The sequence below is a fragment of the Equus przewalskii genome, chromosome 7 (assembly GCF_037783145.1).
Source record: "Equus przewalskii isolate Varuska chromosome 7, EquPr2, whole genome shotgun sequence".
Classification (NCBI taxonomy): Eukaryota; Metazoa; Chordata; class Mammalia; order Perissodactyla; family Equidae; genus Equus; species Equus przewalskii.
The window spans coordinates 74263486-74285800 of NC_091837.1; the positions used below are offsets into that span (position 1 = coordinate 74263486).

General features: G+C 38.4%; 1 protein-coding gene across 5 annotated transcripts in view; it reads left to right on the plus strand.

Annotated features, from left to right (window-relative positions):
• RAB27B (RAB27B, member RAS oncogene family) overlaps positions 1-22315 on the plus strand; it is a 157991-nt gene that overhangs the window by 93298 nt on the left and 42378 nt on the right. Inside the window, exon 1 of one of the 5 annotated variants that reach the window (XM_008514645.2) lies at positions 5351-5945. The exons of 3 other annotated variants lie outside the window; for them this stretch is intronic. The gene's annotated coding sequence lies outside the window, so the exon portion shown is untranslated. Of the gene's footprint in view, positions 1-5350; positions 5946-22315 lie in introns of those variants that run through there. One more of the 5 variants, XM_070627629.1, reaches the window with a different exon arrangement.

Here is a 22315-nt window from a genome sequence, read left to right on the forward strand (position 1 = left end):
CACTTACAGTATTTTTTTATAAAGCGGTTTAATATTATTCATAGACAGAATTATGTCTTACCCACATGACTGTGGCTTTTTTGCAAGTCAGGGCTTGCCAAAGGTTATATGCAAACATTACTCATGAAACCATTTGGTCCTTTCTGATAGAATGTTCCTTTAACATAGAAAGATAGAATTAGACTAAGCTACAATAATTTCCATATAAAGTCCCAGCGTATGTTCATCACACTCTAAGAAACCAAGACAAAAGGAAGTTAGAAGTGGGGAGGTTGAGACCTCACCGTAGAGTAGATGCTCTACATGTAATTATGTGAGCAAGTCCCCTTGGATGCCCAACAGAGGTCTTGATGTGTTTGCACATTTAAAGTAATTTGCTAGTAGAAATTCACTTAAGCATATATATTTCTTGAAGTTACATCTTTAAAAGTAGTTAGGAAAACTAGCATGACCTGGGAGTCCAGTCTTGTGACTTTTAGTCATGCTGTGGGTTACCTCAAACTGGGGAGGGGTTGATTTTCATTTGTGATTAGACAGACCTCATATGAACTGACAATGAGCAGCGGGCGGAGGCAAACCCGAGCATGACTGGCTGGTAAAGCCTCCCTTGCAATCCCAGAAGGGCGAGTGAGGAAACTTCTGATCCCACCAGTGTGGGGTTCAAGTCAAGAGACAAGATGGCAATTTTTAAGAATATTTTGAAGGATGAAAAGCAGTATCTTGCCCAAAAAGTTAAGTCAGTGGCTTATATCACCAAGGACAAGAGAGAAGAAACCAAACATATTTGTTGTTTAAAGCTTTAAAATGCTCATTTTCTCTTAGAGTACCTTATATTTTTTCTTTGTGTTCTCTACTTAATCCTCTGTGCACAGCAGATTATCAGGCACACATCACTTAATAAATGTTTGTTGAATGAATTAATGACTGTGCAAACCTCTCAAGTCTATCTTCAGTCTGCACCCCAAATTCACTTTCTCCACTGCTTATAGGTTATTATGCAAAAAATATATGCAAGTACTTAATGAATTGTAATGTTTTCCCTGTCGAATAAATACTTTTTATTTCCCTTATATATTTTAAGCCTTTAATATTAATTTTATTTTTATTAAGGTAATACATCTCATAGTTTTTAAAAAAAAAGGTGCTGAAGTTTTTATAAACTGGCACATCTCTCCTCTGAAGTCCCAGTCACAATCCTCACAGCAAAATATTTGACTCGTTTAGTGATGTTTTTTGTACTTACTTACATATTTCTAAATGGTTTGTGTATCCTGCTATTTCTTTATTTAGCAGTTTTACACAATATTTATTAAGTGTATATACACACACGTTGTCTTTCCTTATGCCTACCATCTATCCATGGTTATATCACAGTTTATGGTTACTTTCTTGTCAGTGCTCCCATTACTCTTGTTATATCTACATCTGAACAAACTGGTATATTACCATATGTTTCTTTTCTCTCATAACCTTTTGTTTTTTCCCCCGGAGTTAGTAATAGCCTTGTTTTCAGTTTGTTTAGTATACTTTGTATCAACTGTAAAGTATTCGCAAATGCCCCAAATGATCTTTTTTAAACTGTAATAGCCCAAACAGTCCAACTGCTATAACAAACAACTCAAAAAATGTCAGTGGCTTGAAACAGTGTAAGTTTATTTCTTGTTTATGTCACAATCCAATGTGTGGCAGTTAGGTTTCTATGCCACACAATCATTCAGAACCACAAATTTCTTTCATCTCAAGGCTTTAATGTCTTCTAGGGCCCCAGAGCTCTTCACTGAGTCTTTGCGTCTCATAGGTCATTTAATGGGAATGGCCTGGAAGTGGTATATACACTGCTGCCCGCATAACCCTGGCTAGAACTCAGTTACATACCTCCCCCACCACCTCCGCAAAGGGTTAAGAAGTGAAATCTAGTGGGGTGCTTAGGAAAAAGAGAAAAACACGGACTGGGATGAGCACTTCCAGTCTCCAATGGACATACATTTATCAATAATTTTTCAAATGTACATGTACATCAAATAATTACTTTCTTTTTCTTTTTTCTTGGAGACTTTCCTGCTGCAATTCATCTTGCCTCTGTCCAGGCTGGCTTCACAACTGTTGTTCTGGAGAAGTCACTTTACCATTTCCTGTATTGGACCTGCATTTCCTGGGCTCCATCTCTACCTCTTTCTTGATTTATAAGGTTGTTTGGGGGACCTTTCTTTAAAAATGGCACAAGAAGTATATTTTTGAATCCTTGCATGTCTGAAAATATCTTTAATCACACTTGGCTGACATTTTGTCTGGGTAGACAATTCTAAATTCAAAATAATTTCATTTTAGAAATATGAAGTCATTTAAAAAATCTTCTGGATCCATTATTGCTCTTGAGAAAGCCAATGCAACTTTTATTCTTTTCCTTTGTATGTGACCTGCTTTATTTTTCTGGAAGGGATTTTAGGTTCTTCTCTTTATTCCTGGGCTTCTAATATTTCAGAACAATTTATTTTGGCATGTTTAATTAATCAATTAATTTTAAAAATGTTCTCTTGGACTTTTATTGGAACTTTTGATTCCCAAAATCCATGATCTTCATTTCTGGAATTGTTTTTGCATTATTTCTTTAATTTTTCCATCCCTTTCTAGATAGAAAGAACTCTTCTGGAACTTTCTGAGATTCCCATTAGCCAGAAATTTTTTGCTTTCTCCAATTTTTTATTTCCATAGCTTTTTGTTCTATTTTCCTAAAGATTTTTTCAACTTAATCTTATAACCCATCTGTCAAATTTTTAAAATTTTAAGTATATTTTCAGTTTCAAGAGATTTTTTTGCTGTGTTGTGTATAAATTTCTTTTTAACTTATTTTCTGTAGGAGCAGAGTGAAAATGCATGTGTTCAGTTCATCTTGTTAAACCACACATTACTCTAGTTTACTTTCTCCACAAAATAACCCTGCCGTCTCCTGGAGGCTGGGTTGAGCAGATGGAGGAACTTATGCTTGGTTAATTGCACAGCACTGGGGAAGGGAACTTTGGGTCCAAGCATTCCGTATACAGACGTCTAACCAAACCCCTGTGTTCACCCCACCACCTGGCCTCCTTCCATGGTGATATTTCTGCCTCCCGGGCCTGAGCCTCCCAGTTGTGCAAGAAGCATTGTCTTGCTTCTTATCCATAACCCCTCCTACAGGCATGCAATGTATAAACTCTCCCCCTCTTGCAAATCAGTTAGCAAGGCTCCATCTGACTCGGGTTTTTCCAACCATCTATTGTAGTTTATTTCATCTTCTGTTGTCTCCTCTTCCTTTTATTCGTCTTTATGATTTAATAGCATTTAAAAATTAATTTATTCTTATGTTAAAGGAGTTTGAAGAAGGGGAGATGAAACACCTGTGATCAATTTGCCATTTTTTTCAACCAGAAGTCTCTCATGTACATTTATATTTCCATTTACCACAGTGCTGTATTTACTGAATGATAAACCTATGGACAGAAACTATGTCTATTTAATTTGTGCTAGATAAACTCCAGGCACAGGAAGGCATTTACTTTTTATTACAACACACGATGCTATTACCTTGTTTTCACTGGTTTCAGGGTCTTTTATTCTGCTTCACCTCTGGTTAAAGTGGCCTTGATGAAGTGGCCAAGAATCATTCCTCTCATGTTCTCTCACTGCCTTCTCTCCCTGAGAATCCACCTTCCCACAGGGATGGAAAAGTTTCACCGTGGAGTAGCCAAGAATGTCACTATGTAACATTAGTGCCTCTGAGCCTTGGAACCTGAAAGACAGGACTCAAGTGGCAAGTGACTCCTGGAGAGCTGTCCCTGCAAGAGATGACCCTAGGAGGCAACCAACATACTCATCTAGGGAAGGGTGGCAAGGAGAGCAGGTGATAAGTGTATGTGTTAAACCTTCTCACGGCAGGAACTGTTTCTAGAAATGGGGAGGCAGCACAGTCTAGTGACCACCGTGAGCTCTGCCTTCTGGATCAGCAGACCTGAGTTCTACCTTTATGAACCTTCACGATTCTGGGCATATTTTTGTGACTCCTTCAACCTCAGTATCTTCATTCTTAAAATGAGGACAATAAAAACAGATGCCTTGCCTATTTCAAAGCAATGTTGTGTAAGTTAAATGAGACGATCTATGGGCAAGGGCTTTATAAAGTGTCTTGCATGTAGGAAATAGCTATTAGGAATAATTTGAGTAAGGGAACACAAACTAGGTAAAGAATACACGTGATCATTGTACAGCACAGAATCGTTTTAAAAGAGTGTGCTATATACAGTGGAATAAATTTAAGGCTCTTATGTTCTTTCTTTTATCTCTCTCCAGGCCATGGACACACTCTTGTCATATACTTAGATATTGCTGAGGGACGTGAAATAGATTTATTATAAATATAGATTCCTAGCATATATATTTTGAAAATCTATGGCCAAACTTCCTATACTTTCTCCTAGTAGATCAGAATAATTTTTATGAATTGGACCTTAAAACTTTGGGAGGAGGGAGAAGATAGGTGCTACCAAAATTATAAGTATAGCCAGCATATATATAGAATTTACTGTGCCAGGTGCTGTTCTGAGTACTTTACTGATATGAACTCATTTACTCACGATAACTCTATGAAGGTATTTTATTATTCCCACGTTCGAGATAAGAATATTGAGACATAGAAAACAGAGCTTCCGTATTTTCTTAACAGACAGCTTCCTATAGGACCAAATGTTTCCTCCAATACTCCTCCATCACTTTGCTATTGTTCGTTTGTTTGTGTTTCATTTTGGTTTGGGGCTGTTCCTTTACCCCTCCCACAGGTCTTCTCTGGGAGACACTCCCTAGCTGATAACAGCCCTGCCTCCCAGATTGTCTCTAGGGCACCCTGTCAGAACTGGTCAAACAATTAAAATTTATAAGCAGTAATCTCATTGTTTACCAACATGAATGCAAGCAACAGGTTTGGAACTTTTCAATTTTCCTCACGGAAAAATAAGTCTACTGCTATGATATGTATATATCCTTGGAGTCTCACCTTTACTGCCAGTCTGTAAACTAGGGATGGCAGAGTTTCAAAGGTGACCTCAAACAGAGCCAGCCAGGATCTTTGTTGTGGTCGGATGCATCTGAAGTGTCTAGAACAGGGTCTGCCACATAGTAGGCCGTTGGTAAATATTTGCTCAGGGAATGTGTGTGCTCCTGACTTCATTTGATCTCATGGACACCACCTCTATTTGCTAACCTCTATGTACTATTCACTATCTCTGAAGTGACTCTAGGAGGCAGAGAAGAGGATGGTCCATACTGATTAATGTATTCATATTAACAGACCCTAACTTTTAAAGCACTAATTTCTTCACAGATCCCCTTTTGTTTCCCGAACCCTTTCTCTGTCGTCCACTCCCGAACCCTTGCTCTCTATGGTTAATGAGACACCCCGGGAGGGGAATGCGATGCTTTTGGAAGCAGTTCTCACAGTGCCTGGGCTCTTTGAATAAGAAATATTAAAGAAAACACAGAGAAATGAAGGAATAAAGATGAGTTCGCTTCTAAGGCTTGAAGCCCCACAGCTGGGAGAATTTCACCAGCAGCCAAGCGCGTTTGAGTCACCACCAAGATTTGCTTGAGGTGCACCCTGCGTATCCGCGTTAGGACTGGGAGACACGCCTTCTTCTCACACAAACCTCCAGAGCCCGGGCTCGGCGGACTCAGGGGTGGTGCTACAAGTCCTGCCGCATACAGTCCTGACGGGCAGGGGCTGGGGACCGGCCGGCGTGGGACCGATCGAGCGCCACAGGTTGGAAAAATAAGGAGCTGTCCCCAGGATTGTCGCCCTGTAGAGCCGATCCCGTGGGGTTGCCGGTGTGGAAGCCCAGGAGGTCAAGGCCTCGGGAAAGGGGAAGGAAACCTCTGCAACCTGGCACCCAGTCCTCTTGCAAAGGAAACTTCGCAGGCTGGTGAGTTGGGGAAGCCGGGCTGTTATTGCTGGAGTGTGTTTCCACCCACTCAGGGTATTCTCGGCGGCTAGCCTGCGGAAGGGAAGTGAGACGTGGATGAGGAGCCGAGGCCAGGAGAGAGGCGGCGGGGTCTGGAGTCCGCGCCTCGGGCGAGCCTGGCTCTGTGTGTGAGCGCCCGAGATCGGCGGCTTCAGCCCAGATCCTGGCGAGGACGGGATGTGACCGCAGGGATGTCAGCGGAAAACTAGCTGGCTGTCTGTTTAGGTATTTGCATATCAAACTGCTGGTTAGGATACAAAAACTGGGCAGTGCAATGCCAGTTCCTTCCATTTCTATCTCAAAAACAACCAAAAAATAATTAATACTAATAATAATGTGTTTGGAGTTTCATTTAAGGAGAAGTAATTTAGTGAGACAAGGCAGGCAAGCGATAGGACGTTTCTTTGCACTTCCTCTGGAGAAATAGCCGCGGAGAAATCACAGGTGATTTGTGTCTTCCAATTTTTTGGTCTGTGAATTTCCAAATTCTGGTCCAAGTGTTGCAGCTATTAGGGTATATACAGGTGGGCTCATTCAACGGGTCACAATAAATTAGCTTCCAAGACTTTCCCTCCCCATCCATTATTTAATTATCTGGAAACTATTGAAACAGGTGAGACATAACTAGCTAAAGCTGGAGGCTGCATTCCTAGGAAAAAGCTGTGTTTGGTTCAAGTCATCACACCCGTGACATATTTACCAGCTTTTTACTTCAAATCTAAAATTAAGGATATAAGATTCCAGTTGTTTAAATGGTACATTATTAAATTAAGCCCAAATTAAGACTGTGTAGTTTCAAGGTTATCAGCAACAAAATTATTTAATACAATAACAGCTATTTTATTTTATAAAATATATGATTTATATGTGATTCACGAAATGATATATGATTTATGTGATTATATTATTGATTATTATTTTATTATTATTGATATTATTTGACTAAATAATTTTGATTTAGTTCTGTTTAAAAGAAAAATTTCATACTGTTCTCCTTATTTAGTTACATTCGTGCATATTCAGTGATATTATAAAAATATATATTTTATATACATGGTTGCACAGTCCTAAATTTGAAAAGTCAGCAGAAAAGATAGACTTCAGGATGACAGCCTCAGGTATTTTCAGTTTATTGAATTTTCAAGTTACTGTAAAGTCCAGATTGCAGTATGAAGTTAGAGCCATACTTGCTTTTTGCCATTCCCCTCAATAGTTGTTTTTTATAGTTTCCCAGCATAATCCTCTATCCAGACGGGATCAGCCCTTCTTGAAGGAAAGAGAAGATTTTTATGGATGACTAAAAAGGATGTTCTTGACAGATAGTTTAATATTAATGAGGCTTTTCTGCTTAAGAACTGACTATAGCCTCCCATAAAATGTCACCATCATTGCTCTTGAAAGGAAAACAAAACATTTCACATAAAACTGGATGAGCCTGTTCTCGTAGTTGCCAAGAAGGAATAAAGGGAATCTGTCAAATGTAAGCAAACCACAGCTCTCTCATAGGCCATTTCTGGAAGAGGAATATTTGACCTGATGAGGAAGGTAACCCTGACAGAGCTGATCTTCTCAGCTCCCTGGCACACCAGCTCATACTAAAATTATCTGCTGCTTCCGGAATTGCTTTTCATTTATTTAACTATTCTTCTGGAAAAGTGGAAGTCATCCAAAGCCCCAGGTGGTTCAGGACGGAAATCTGCTCTTTTCCCACCCTCACTATGGGAAATTTCTGGTTAGTTTTTTTGTCTTTCAGATCGGTAGAGCATGAAACATAGATCAAGTATTCACATAAAACTCAGCTCATAATTAAGCCAGTTTCTTGAGTTGATTCATCAAGGCAGGTTAACCAATAGTTCAACTCTTATGCAAGTAATTGTAATGTTGAGATGCAGGAAAACAATTACAGTAAAAACAGACAGGACAGACCAGTTGTTTTCCATGAAGAGTATGTCACTTTTTAAAGATGGTGGCTAAAGGAGAATGATGTTTTACTCTTTATTAAGTATATATAGAGCTTGAGTTTAATATATAGTAGTAGGAAGTAGCAACCTCACTAAGCACAATAAAAACCTATCATAAATCGCATAAATTGTGTTGAGAGTATTACTTAATTTGTTTCACGCCCTTTGCAATCATTATTCGTGTTCTCTAAAGATTAACCTTCGCTCATAGGCCCTCCTTAAATAAAGGAAACTTGTCTAGATTACCAATAATGAGAATAAAACTCTATTTAACACACAGCCAAGAAATCTTCAATTAGTTGTCTTTTTTAACTAAACAGCTGCTCATTTTATTGATAAAAAGAATTTAAGTTTCTTGTTCATTTATTCAAGTGTTTATTAATAGTGTCAAGAGTTATTCTGGGCTCTGTGTGGGCAAAAGTGGACAAAACAGGCAAAAATCCCTGGCCCCATAAACCTTGCCTTTTACTGGGGAGATAGAGAGTGAATAAGAGAAGCACACTGAATGGATGGTACATTAGAGATAGGGGTAGGGAGAGAATATCTAGCAGAGGAGGCATGCGGATAGTGTCAGTGGCACAGCCCAGCGAGTGCTGAAATTGTAGATCAGATGCCCAGGGAAAGCCTCATGGAGAGGATGCTATTTGAATATCGGTCTGAAGGAAGTCAGGGAGTGCACTGTGTGGCTTCAAGGAGGAAGAACTTTCCAGACTGAAGGACCAATAAGCAGGGCTTTGCCTGGCATCTTCCTGGAATAGTGAAGAAGCCTGTGCAGGCTCGAGCAGAGGGAGTGAGGGGGAGGGTAGCAAGAAATGGGGGAGGGGAGGTAATGGGGCCAGGTCACAGAGGGCTTTGAAAGTCCTAATAAACATGTTGGCTTTTGATTTTCTTTCTTTCTTTCATTCTTTCTTTCTTTCTTTTTTTTTTTTTGGTGGGGAAGATTTGCCCTGAGCTAACATCTGTGCCAGTCTTCCTCCGCTTTGTATATGGGATGCCTCCACAGCACGGCTGACAAGTGCAGTAGGTCTGCGCCTGGGATTCAAACCCACAAACCCTGGCTGTTGAAGCAGAGGGTGAGGAACTTCAACCACTCAGCCACAGGCTGGCCCCCAGCTTTTAATTTTTATTCTGAGTGAAATGAGAAGACACTATGGTTTAGATATTGTCTGTTGAAAATTTATTCAACAAATACTGAGCATCCCAGGAACCTTGCTATTCTTCTAAGCTTGTGGATAATGGAGGTTAATATCATGGAAATTACATTCTAGTTTGGGGAGAGAGACACCTAAGTCAATAAACAAATTAGCAATTATGTAAGTTTCAGTGCTATTAAAAAAATTTTTAATGTAAAATAATGAAAATGACCTGGGAGGGGAAGGGGGACACTGTGTGAGTCAGTGGTCAGGAAAAGCCTCAGAGGAGGCCACCTTTTTAAAAAAATCACCCTGGCCTTCTTGAAGAGAAGGTACTGTAGGGCGAGCAGAGTCGAAGAGAGATGAGTTAGGAGGTATTTCCAGCAGAGCAGAGGTGACAGTGGCATAGATCAAGGTTGGAACAGTGGTCCTGGAGAGAAGGAGACAGGCTTAGGAATTATTCAAAGGCAGAGCTGACAGGATTTGCTGATGAATTGAGTAAGAGGTGAGAGTGAAGAAAAAGAAAGAACCAAAATGATCCTCAGGTTTTGTACTGAAGTTACTAGGTAGATGGTGCAGCTGTTGCCTAAGATGGAGTAAAACAGGTTTGAAAGGAAATGAAGAATTCACTTCCAGTCCTTTGAGGTATTGTTAGGTATCCAAGTAAAAATGTCAAATTGGGCTTTCGGAGATAAGAATCTGGAGCGTTTGGAAGAAGTCACAGCTGAATATAGAAATTTTGGAATTAAGTGCCTGTGGATGCTATATAGAGCCATGGTCTTGAGGACGTCACCCAGAGAGATATTAGAGAGAGAGAGAGAAAGCCCTAAGGACCAAGTTCTGGCTTATGCTAACTTTGAGGAACCTTGCATAGAAGGAACCAGTAAAAAGCTCCCCACCCCTCACTTTCGAAGAGAGTGTCATCATGGAACACAAGCCAGAAAGTGTTTCAAAAAGAAGAGAAGGGTCTGTTGTGTCAGATGTTGCTAAGGTGAAGACTGGGAGGCCATGATCGCATGCAGCAATTCGGAATCATTGGCAGCTTTGATAGAAGACGGAGTTCTCAAAAACAAGGAGTTCAGATAAACTAACTTTTAAAAGTTCTGGAAATGGCATTTCACATAATCCCAAAAGAAAGATCACTAGAGAAATTCATGAAGCTACATGGAGGTTCTAATAAAATCAGTTTTTTAAAACAGCTTGCAGAACAGATGAACAAAGGAACACATAACTGGAAAGACCTACAAAGGTGTTGCAGAAGCTGTAAGCATAGTGTGAGGAAGAGTAAGACCCAGAGTGGTCTGAAGCCTGGAAAAAATGCTGAGGAGAGCCAAAGATCCTTTTGGTGGTGTTTAGAGCAAAGCAGTGAATAAGGAAGTTAGTGGACACGAGAGAATGTAGAATTACTCCATTTCTATTTTGCTTCCTTCTTCTTTCTATTAAAAGAAAATAGTGTTCAAAAACAGCAAGGATTAGGTGCTGGCCTGGTGGTGTAGTGGCTGGGTTCATGCACTCCACTTTGGTGGCTCAGGTTTCCCGGGTTCAGATCCTGGGCCAGGACCTGAACACTACTCATCAAGCCATGTTGTGGCAGCGTCCCACATACAAAAAAATAGAGGATGATGGGCACAGATGTTAGCTCAGTGACAATCTTCCTCAAGCAAAAAGAGGAAGATTGGCAACAGATGTTATCTGAGGGCCAATCTTCCTCACTCCCTCTCCAAAAAAGGGAAGGATTAGACAATACCAAAAGAAAATTAAAATCAAAGAAAGTTGAAGAGTTATTGTGACTGCAGGGAAATGGGAAAGAATAATGTTGGGATTGGTCAAGAAGCCCTGTCTGAGGACCTGTTAAGACCTCAAGGATGTATGGGTGCCAGTCAGGTGGACAGTTGGGAGAGAAGAATCCAGACAGGGTAAGAGCATCTGCTGACTTTCTGTCCTGGGAAAGAGCTTGGTGCATTGAAGGAGCCAACAGCAGCGTTTAGAGAGTGGAAGGCAGTGAGTGGAGAGGGGTGCAAGGTGAGGCTAGAGAGACCGCTTGGGAAGTGATTGCAAGGACTGGATAAAACCAGAGAAGCCCAAGAAGTGCAGCCCTCTGAGACTATTTCTTGTAGACACTGCCTGTCCTGAGAAGTTGAACTAAATGACCTCCACCCTCTCTTCCAAAACTGTGATCCTACACATACAAGAACACAATTTGTCTGATGTTTGATAGGTAGTCTAGATCACAAATTGAGATAATAGTGCAATTTTAGTTAATACAGTTGTAAAAAATAACAAAACAAAGTAAATTAAATTGTAGCCGTCATATAAATGTCTAATATCTAGAAATGCAGGAACAACCTTTTTTAGTAGGTAAAACTATATTCAAGGATATCAAGACTCTCCCACATAATTTTGGGAACAATTTCAGAGAAGGCAGAGACACGTGTCACAAGTTGGTGGGATTTATATCAAATATTAAGTCCATCGTTAATCAGATAGCGCTAATGCTGTGTGGTATAGGTATGAGGATGGCGTTCAGTCTCCTTAAGGCTTGACTTTCTCCTGTGTAAAATACAAGGAACAGGTTGATAATTTTAATATCCCTATTGTCTAGCTCTAGACTTGGGTAACCTACAATTCTTGTTTCATGTTGAGTTCCTTCCTTCCTTTTTTCCTTTGTTTCTTTCCTCTCTTCCTTCCATTTATCTACCTATTTACCCATTTAGATAGACAGACAGATAGATTGACAGGTAGATATTCATAGATACAGATGTATATATGTGTAATAAGCATACACACACACACACACAAACACACAGAGAGAAAGAAAAAAGAGAAATACATAAGCTCTATAAAATAGGAAAAACTTTCATTTTCAGAAGCTTAGGGGAAAAGAACAAGATTTTATTTTAGTCTTCCTTCTGTGGCACATAAATTTATTTTCAATTATAGTGAACTTGGGGTCAACCCGGTCTGTTTTCTTGTTGCTTCTCTACTTGCTCAGAAAAACAAAACCGTGTATTAAATCTGACATGAGGGTACACCGCAAAAATAATTAGAAAAAAGCAAAATTGGTTTATTTGTATGATATTTGTCCACTCTAACTTAGGCAAAGTCCTGCAGCCTGAGAAGTTCGTTAAAAGAATTACTTAGTTCTTATGGCCTATTATTCAAAATATGCTATTTTCATAAACAAAATGCAGTGTCGATAAAGATTTCTGGACATGTCAAAATGTTCAATATATAGAAAAAAAACTCAGTTTTTCGAAGAGGGAAAGAAACACTAGGCATCTCTTTGCACTAAAAAAAAATGAAACCTTTCCTAGATTAAGAGCTTCCTTATATTGATTCAGGCGCCTCCTCAGACTGACTTAGGCCTCCAATTTTCTGAAATTTTCTCCCAAATGCTGGGAAATGCAGAAGCAGTGCACCCTGTTTGTTAATTCCTTAACCTTGAGTGAACTAAAGATAGGTGCCACCGCTAAGTATCAGAAACTGATTCCCAGCGTCTGCTCCTGTCCCTCCCTCAGTCAACTTTTGATCCCAATCTTCCCCAAATTGGCAACACCTGTTATCAAATGCTGCCTCTCAGGGTTTGGAGATAAAAGCTTATTTTAGAAAGAATACAGAAAACAACACTGTAAAACATATCTTAGGAAAAAACTCACTTTAGTGAAAATATTCTGGTACATATTACTGAAGGTTAAAACAGAGTGAAACAGGTTTAAATAAATAGGGCATCATATCAGGAAAACCTATTCTTTAATCTTCAATTGGAAATGGGATGCTAGTGGGTGAAGACTTTCACATAGTAGCAATGAAATGAAATGAGAAACTGTGAGTTTGCTTTTCTCTCAGGGCCACACTAGGCCATTTCAGGTGCTAGTTATTTTGAAATCGCTCTATACTGCCTCCCCAAATCTCCTCTGGTAGATCGTAATGTTTCACTTAGCTACTGGAGAAACCAGGTAAACAAAAGTAGAATGTATAGCTCATTAGTAGTGCTCCTGGATACCTTCTTAGTTGAGGTGCCCTCTCCCCACCCCAGGAATTTACATACTTGGTGAGAGTTCCTTCCTTTTGAGATCACAGAGTACTTAGATAAAGGTGAGAGTGAGATGAAAAATGGACAGTAAGGACCCTTGTCCAGTGTGTATTTTGACCTCTAATGGGGAAAGTCATGCCCACCTGAGGTCTTGGTCTCCTCTGCAGACTGGGAGAAAGCCTGGCGCATCTGTTTCCGACGCAAGCTGGAGCGAGCCTTTGAGTTCTATGGTGTGGTTTTCTCTGTAAAACCACCATATGATAATAAATGAGCTGCTGTGAAGATGAATTTCCTTGAATTATAATGTTCTTCTTTCTGGTTCCCAACAACTTTTCTAATCAAGTTTGGTTTTCATGGTTCTGACTCCTTATGTTTTTTAAACTCTTTCAAAGTATACTTTGACTTTTAAGGGAGACTCATGCATGAGGCCCAGGGAACCAGAAACTCATTCTCTATCCTTTAGTTCCTGGAAGGTGTTGGATTAAAGTGATTTTAGTGAAATAAAGCCTTGGAGTATGGTGCAATTAGTCTACAGTAGCAATGTTCATTCTTAAAATCGATATAGTAAATATTCAAACACTGGGATAGGCTCGGCACCTTGAGAACAGAGAACCAATTCAAAAGAGAAAAGGCACAATTCAAATTCATAAATGTTAACTATATCTTTAAAGAAAGATGTTCTGTTTTATCATAATATTTTATAACCAGTAGAAACATTTTTATTTGTCTCATTTCTCAGGAACTATGTTCTTTAAAAGGGTGTAGAAATTGGAATGGGAGGGTTAAAGAAATAGCTCAAAACTGCTCTCTAAATAATCTTTTCTATTGTAAACATGTTATTGTATGTGGTCACTTGATCCAAAAGATGAAAATAAGAAATTCAAGAACCACTGACATTCTTTGAAGAGCACAAATTCTACCTGGATAGCGTAAACCTTAGAGAAAATGTTCAGTCAGCCATATTAAAGTGGAGAATGTTTCATTTATTACAGTAAAAGTTCTACTCACCATGTTAAAACTGATAATAGCAGTTTAATCTCTGGCATAATTTCTATATATCCGAACTTGTTATTCAAAAAACTCAGTAAGTGCCTTTTATGTGTCAGCAACACATTTAGTACTTTGGTGTAGAAACGAATAGTTCCTGTGCTTGAAGGACTAAGAATCTGTTAAGGTTGAGAGATAGACGAGTAGATCATTTTAGCATAAGCTGGCGAAGTCTGTTAGCAGTTTGAATGCAGTATTGTGGTGAGAAAGAGGAAGATCAATTTAAGGGGGTCAAACTGTACAGAGATCAGTGATGAATGGGAAATAAAAAAGGTCTGGAATTAGCTCAGTGATTGTAAGGTTGGAGAAGAGAAGTCAGATTAGAGAAATAATCAATGAGTGGCATTGATCAGCTATTTGGAGAAAAAGAAATTTTTATAAAGTCTCAATTGCTGGTTTTAAGGAGGCAATAGATGGATGAATAGTGTTCCTCAAAATCGAAGTATGGCATCATTTATCCCTTTCTGTAGGGCAATTGCTTTAAGAAATGTTTCCTTTCTCTATAATTCTGGGCACCCATATTCTCTCCCAGCCCCCTTTGTGAAAAATGACATCACGTCTCAGTTAGAAATGTGTTCTAGTACCACAGAATGGAAAACCTAGCAGCTTCCTAAAGTGACTGAATATATTGATTTGGGCTCATTAATATCATGCTTTAATAACTGATCCCCAGCCCATATTACTTTAAGAACAAATTAATTCGCATTCTCTTCATTTTACTCAGTAGCTTCGTTCTAGCCCTGCTGTGACTGCATTTACAACACTTTTAATCTCAAGATCTACCTACCAAAACATCAGAGAATGTATCTTGATGATCTAAAGGAATTAAAGAATAAGTCTTTTGGGTTTTTTTTAGGTATGCTTTTTGGTGAGGAGGATTGGCGCTGAGCTAACATCTGTTGCCAATCTTCCTCTTTTTTTTAATTCTCCCCAAAGCCCTAGTACATAGTTGTACATGCTAGTTGTAAGTCATTCTAGTTCTTTTATGTGGGATGCCACCACAGCATGGCTTAATGAGCAATGTATAGGTTCGTGCCCAGGATCTGAACCAGTGAACCCCGGGCTGCCGAAGTGGAGCATGTGAACTCAACCACTCAGCCACAGTGCTGGCCTCCAGAATAAGTCTCTTGTATTGATTACTTTTGAAATTTCCAATAATATGTGAAATATTGTCAAATGATTGGCTTGTAAATATCTGTCAAGTGATTGACTTCTCTTTCTCCTACCTCCTCTTCCTCACCTCATCTCCATTCCCATGTTAATACTCTCTCCAGTTCACTGCTTGAAAAACTTTGGGAAATATTTTATCATATTTACAAACATTTTTTATACAACTATCTGATTGCCTCTCACTCTCCATCGCAAGTTTTTCTGATTATTAAATAACCTGTATGAGAACATTCTGCATGCCTTCTTGTCCAAGGGAGATGTTCTCTCTGTTCTTTCTGGATTCTAGGTGTGTAAAACTTTCTTTGTTATGGATGCATCATTTCAGGCATCTAGCTCTGAACAAATGTGTTTTTCATGAAAATTTCTTGTAATATGCCAATAGCCCAGTTGTTTGTGTTCTCATTATTATAGATGGAGAAGAAAAGTCCTACAAATCATTTTAATGACTCATCTATGAGTTAGACACATAGTCCATGTCTACAAATATCCCACTCAAGATTTATAATTAGAACAATGTTGACTTTAGACTTTTGTTCTTTTTTCCTTAAGCATTTGGTTACTTACATTATTTACTAAGCTATCATCCAACTGTGAATCTTCTAGATTATCCTTCTCTGTAAATTCATCAATTTTTCATATTCTCTTGGGAAATGACAGTGAGTTTTTTCTCATTTGAGATTTGGGTATAGGGAAGCTAACATTATGGGCATAAGGACATAAATCTCTTGTTTTGCAGAGCATTTGGACTTATAAGGAAGTATAATAATAGAAAGAAAAAGGCACAAATATCATTATTGCAAAAAAAGTCCTATAATTTATGAGTATAAATTATGACTGACATGGTTGTATAGTGTGAAAATTTGCATTGTTAATGAATCCTTGATTAATGACTGACAACAAGCACCATCATTTTAAGCTTTGAAATATTATTGCCAAAAGAATGCATACATTGAATGCACCAATTTTCAAGTCTAGACCATTGTGTAAGAAAATTGAAAATTTGATCATTTTCATTTTACTGGACCCAGTTTTACAAATTCTGCTTTCCCTTACTATTGCTTCCTGAATGAATTCCAGGACATTAATAGTATATATGCCAAGGTATGAAAAAGATGAAAGAAGGGTAAAGTAAATAAACATTTCTTCCTTTCTAGCCATAGTCTGTATGAGTCTAGTTTTCTGTAACAGAATTGCCAAAATTGGCCCAAGGAATGATTTAAAGGCAAAGTTGAACTCAATGATCCAGGCAACAGTGAAGTCTTCTCCAAACCAAAGGGTCTCGAGGAAAAGGGCATAAAAAGGCAGATGTAAAAGCTTTTATCTATTTAGGGCCTTTCCCTTGACCTGATGTATTATCTAGCTCCCTCAGACCTGGAGAACATAAACCAAATCCAGCGCTAATTTAGAAAAGTCTGAGGAATAGACTAGCTCTTAAATAATATCTTTTTGTTTTTTGAGTGGCAAATATCACTTAATTCCCATTTCTTTAAAATTACCCTGTTTAACTGTATCTGAAATGAATTGGTACTAGAATTAAAGAGGAGAGTGAATATTTTTATCATCTCCATTCCAGTGGTGACTTTTCAGAACTACATTTATACTATAGCAACAGTGTCTATAAGTAAATCCATAATGTTCTTAACAACAGTTACTTTTGTCATGAAGCTTTATTAAGGAAGAAACAAAAAAATACTTTTTTGCAGACTTTTTAGAGGAATGATATATTCCTCAGCTTCTCCTATATAATTGGAAATAATGCAGCTTTTTAGAAGGCCAAACATTCCCTATGGCCCCCAAACTCCTGTCTGGGAAAATAATTTTATTACATGTCTATTTTATCATGGAGGTAAGATCGTCTCTTTGAGTCTTTTTTTCTTTGACATTTATTGAAGATGGAGTAAAGAACTTTCTTTTTAGTACAAGTCATCGGTGAAATCAATCTCTCTCGAAACTTTATCTCAGAGCCCACTTTTATCTTTTTTGATATTTTTCTACAGTGCTTGGTACCAATTTGTTGCTCCCAAGCTGGATAATCAATGACTTGTGGACCGCTCTTTCTCCAATGCAAGTACTAACCAGGCCCAACCCTGCTTAGCTTCTGAGATCAGACGAGATTGGGCCCATTCAGGGTGGTATGGCCATAGACTGACCAGTCTTTCTGATGAAATAATTTCTGCTGATGTAGCTATGGCTGAAAACAGCTCAGGAATTACTCTTCCCTGTAAGCATATTTGCTTTTAAACATACATCAAAAGTCCAAAGGCATGACTAATGTTAGAAGTTTTGGGCTTAAGAATAGACTTGTAGTGAGACAATTTGGGGCAAAAAGTACTTTATCAGTAAAAGCTAATAAAGCTTATGTGGATGGTGAAGCTATGGCCTGGAATTTCCTGAGCAGACACCATTTATGATCTTCCATTGCAAGGGCAGACCTTGGGTTAGATAAGCAGTCGGATCCCTAGTTCTGGAAATATGGTCACATCCATTTTTAAAAATGTTCTTTGGTGTCCTTTTTGTAGAGTCTCTTAAGTCCATCCTCAGAAAGGGAATTGTCCCATTCATAGAGTTTGAGGCCTGCTTACCAGTACTGCCCACTGTGTATCCTTGACAATAAGTTGTCAGTTTCCTGTCTGGTGGGTGAACACTACAAGTTTATGTAAATAGACTCAGTTGGTAAGACACTGGCAGACACTGTGGTTAGTCCTCAGTCTAAAATAATAGTAACCGATCAACCAGCCTGAACATTCTTCCATCAAGAATGGTGGCATTTTTCTTAGCTAACCTCAGCCAACTGCTGGCATAAGAGGTGGGCTTATAAACAACTGTAGTTTCTCTCAACAGGTCCAGATCCACAACTGCAAACTAAATGGCTAAACTCATAGATACATGATAGCAAAAGATCTCTTGGTTGTTTGCATCTTGGTAATTTTAGAGTAATACTTAACACCATTACTGCCCTCTGAGTTTGTTACCTTCAGAAATAAGACACTAATATACTATTCAGTCCAATTCAGTCTGCAAGCCTGGAAAAACAGATTTATTACATAGAATAAAATGGTTCAAAATTGAGGATTTAAACAATTCACAGGAATTGCAAAGAGATCACCGCTTGACTTTCCTTAGAGACAAAAAAAAAAAAAAAATGCATGAATGATTATAGTAAGCAATAGGAGTCCAGCATTCACCACATAAACATATCTGGAAGTGCTGTCAAGTAAGAAGGTCAACCATCTAATGGCAGAAGACTGCAGTGTAAGAAATAGCCCTGAAGTAAAACTAAATATTTCATCATGGGAAATTTAGCCCTAGTTTTTTATCCATACTTGGCTTATTTCCAAACAGTAATTAATTTCAAGTCAGTGAAATTTTAAAAAGTGATGTGGAAGTGGTTGACCCACTTGTTTGTAAGAAGTGATATGTAAGCTGTTTCTTATTTATTCCACCATAAGGAATAGGGCAGATAACTACTGAAATTTTTAGAAAGATTTTATGAGTTTTTCTTTGCAGAACTGCTAGCACACTTGATCAAATGCCCTGAAATCATTTCCTGTCTCTTTTCAAGGACACGAGGTTTTTGAACTATTTTTCAGAAAAAGATTTCTGTAAAGTTTTACGTGTGAAAGGAAATTTGGACAGATATTTTCAAATAATTTTTAAGCATAACACAGTTTTTCAGGACATTCTCAAGTCCATCAAAGCTTAGATGATAATATCAAGAAAGACAAAGAAAACAACCATTGAGACCGTATCAATAGGACACAATTCCTTTTTCCTGTGGGTCAAAGCAGAATTCAAAGCATTGGCTGCAATATATTTTAAGACACCCTTTGCAGTTAGGTTTTATCTGTTTTTACTTTTAAGAGCAAAATGCCTATTTAAAAATATTCTTAGTTTGGAGGGCTGCTGCAACTAACAATTTCACCTTAGATTTCGTAGTTTCAGAGGAAAATATTTGTTTTAAGTGTCTTGAATTCATGCATTTGTGTTATTTGCTAACAAGCAGAAACTATAAACCTCTATAAAGTCAATCACCGTCCAAATTTGTTTGTACCATTGTCACGAGGTATAGTGTCAGCAAGTAACATAACCTTACTAGAGTTTGTGGTAAAACTTTTCATGATGATTGAGGTTCAGAAAGGCACTAAAATAAATTAGTTCCGTGTACAGTTGATATTTATTAAAGCTTTGTGGTAATAGCATACCTACACTCTTCGATTTTCAGTACAATTTATCCTTTATTTTGGCAGTGGTAAACCCTATGTTAAGAAGCTGCTTCTGACTCTCTGTAGGAGAACTTGCCCTTGAAGTGGTTTTAAAAATAGGTCAGGAATATATTTGCACCATCTCTCCTGTATCCTCTTCTGATTCCCCAGGAACTAGGGATGATGTTAAACACATTGAACAGCTAGTGTGGCACCTGCTGACCAATTCGAAAAATAGGAACATTTAAGCCACACTGGTGTATACCTGCTGCATATCATTGGCCAGATGACAAATGTCAAACTATTATAAAACAAAGCTGAGGAAACTGGCTTATTTGGAAGTTAGACACATTCTAATGTTTAGCTTAATCTACTTGATTCTAATGCTTTAAAATATCATATGGTAACAGGAGGATCATTTCTATTCTTCTGAAATATAAAATGTGAACCATAAAGTCATCTTTGAAGTATTTTTTCAAATTCTATAAAGTTTAGCCAAACTGGAGCTATACATTTTTCTTCCTTTTCAGATAATCAGGTTAAAATAATTTTAAAAACTATGAATATTAGAGCAACCATCCCTCATATGCTGGAATCTGGATGTCAATTGCTCATCCAAATATGTTTAGAATGAAAATCTAAATGAAGGACAGGAAGTATAAATGCCACAGAACTAAAAGAAAAGCCATTCCATAACCCTGAGATGGCTTCAGGGAAGACGGGAGGAGTATCAGAGTAATCAGGGTGGGGTCAGAAATAACAAGGGTGTCACTTCAAGAACCAAGCCAAGTTCGTGAATAAAGCACAGTGTGCAGTTATGGTTTATTTATACATCAATAGCCTCTACAGGAAATAACATTGTGAAAATAGCCATGAGTCAAAATATCTACAGAGCTCTGTGGTGCTAATAATCCCAATAATTTTCGCTGAATGAAAGATCCAAGAGGGTTAATTAGTGTTGGTGATAAGCCAAGTACAGACAGAAAACCAGGCTGAATTTTCACTTCATGAGCTAATTAGTTTTCATTTAGCGCTACTTCTCACATAGTTGTAGGTCCCTGGAGGACCTACTGTGTGCAATGTCTTAATTGAGTGGACTGATCTGCTTTCCTACTAGGCCTACAAAATTCGCATTATCTTTCCCAATCTGCCTTTCTACCAATATTTGCCTAGTGTGTGACTTTATGGTTGTGTCACTGTAAAAATGGAGGTGTGGACGAGAGGGATGTGGCTGTTCCAGGTTGAATAATGTTTTTCATCATCAACACTAGAGGGAGGAGTCTCCCCTCAGAACCTGGTGTTACAACTTTTACTAACGATTTGGCCAAAATTAACTCAGTATGTGTTAGGCTGCTTTTCCCTCTAACATATTAGCATTACAATACTTGATCATAGAGCCTGGCTTATTTTTCTAATTTAGGGTAGAATCTATCGGGGAAGAAAAGAATCCCCCTGAATTCTCCTAGTTAAGCAATGATGGATATACTTCAAAGGGCACTGCAATGGGGAAAAAGTAGCATTGTGAAGTAGGTGAATACAGTCTCCTTTTCAGGCTTGCCTTGTTCCTCTTATCCTTTTCCCAGGGACCCAAGCTCCTGTGGGACTCCCTGGCTGCTCCCCTCACATCCGCTCCTCCAGGCTTTCCTCTAAACTTTCTCACCACGTTTCCACAAGGTTATCAACGTGTCCTTTCCCCTGGTTCCGTTCCCTGAGCGCCCTCCTTTCCAGTCCATCATCCGCTATTCTAATTGTTGCTAATGTGCTAATTGGTCAAAATATAATAATGTTAATTTGGGGAAAATAGACAATCCATCATGACTTGCTGATTGTGCATTTGTGAATTTGCCTACTGGCTAAAATTTATTTGTAATCCCCAAATCAGTACTCACTGTTCTTTGCAGTCATCACAGACATGCATAGAGTGGGGACAGTTTTGAGATACCTGATGTACAAGTTCCCAGCTAAGGTCAGACAAGTTGACACTCTGCCATCTTGTTTCGGCTCATACAGTAAAACAAGTGTCCTTTCATGGTTTATTTAGTTCCACATTTTTTGCATTTTTGTGCTTTTAGGTGGTGATTTTTCTGTTTAAAATGGCCCCCGAGCATCTTGCTGAAGTGCTGTCTAGCGTTCCTAAGCTCAAGAAGGCTGTGATGTGTCTTATGGAGAATACACGTCTGTTAGATAGGCCTCATTCAGGCAGGAGTTACAGTGCTGTTGGCTGTGGGTTCAATGTTAATGAATCAACAGTATATATTAAATAACGTGTCTTTAAACAGAAACACCCACAAAACAAGGTTATGTATTGATCATGTGGTGAAAATATTGTGACCAGAGGCTTGCAGGAACCTCACCGTGTATGTCCCTAGACATAATTGTTTAATATTCACTAATTCAGTGTTGGCAGTGACTTGATAGAATCAAGCTACCGTGAATAACAGGAATTGACTGTATTTACTTCTTCCCATAAAATGATTTGCAATAGTTTAGAGTTAGAGATTAAAATCCAGTCAAGTAGCTATGAAGGAAGAATAAAAAACAAGCAAAAACTGAGTCATGTAGTCCAGAAGAGAGAAGTAAGTTGTTTAACAACAGAACAAGAGAACCTTCGAGGACTCTTTCATTTAAGCAAAAATTGAAATCTGAGCTTCCAGGCAAAAAAGATAATGAATACCATAGTTTTTCTTATCAGATTAAAGAAAATATACCCATTTACTGGGGGAGACATTTTTTTTTCTATTGTTACATTCTGAGAGTAACTTTATGGCACAGAGCACATAATACA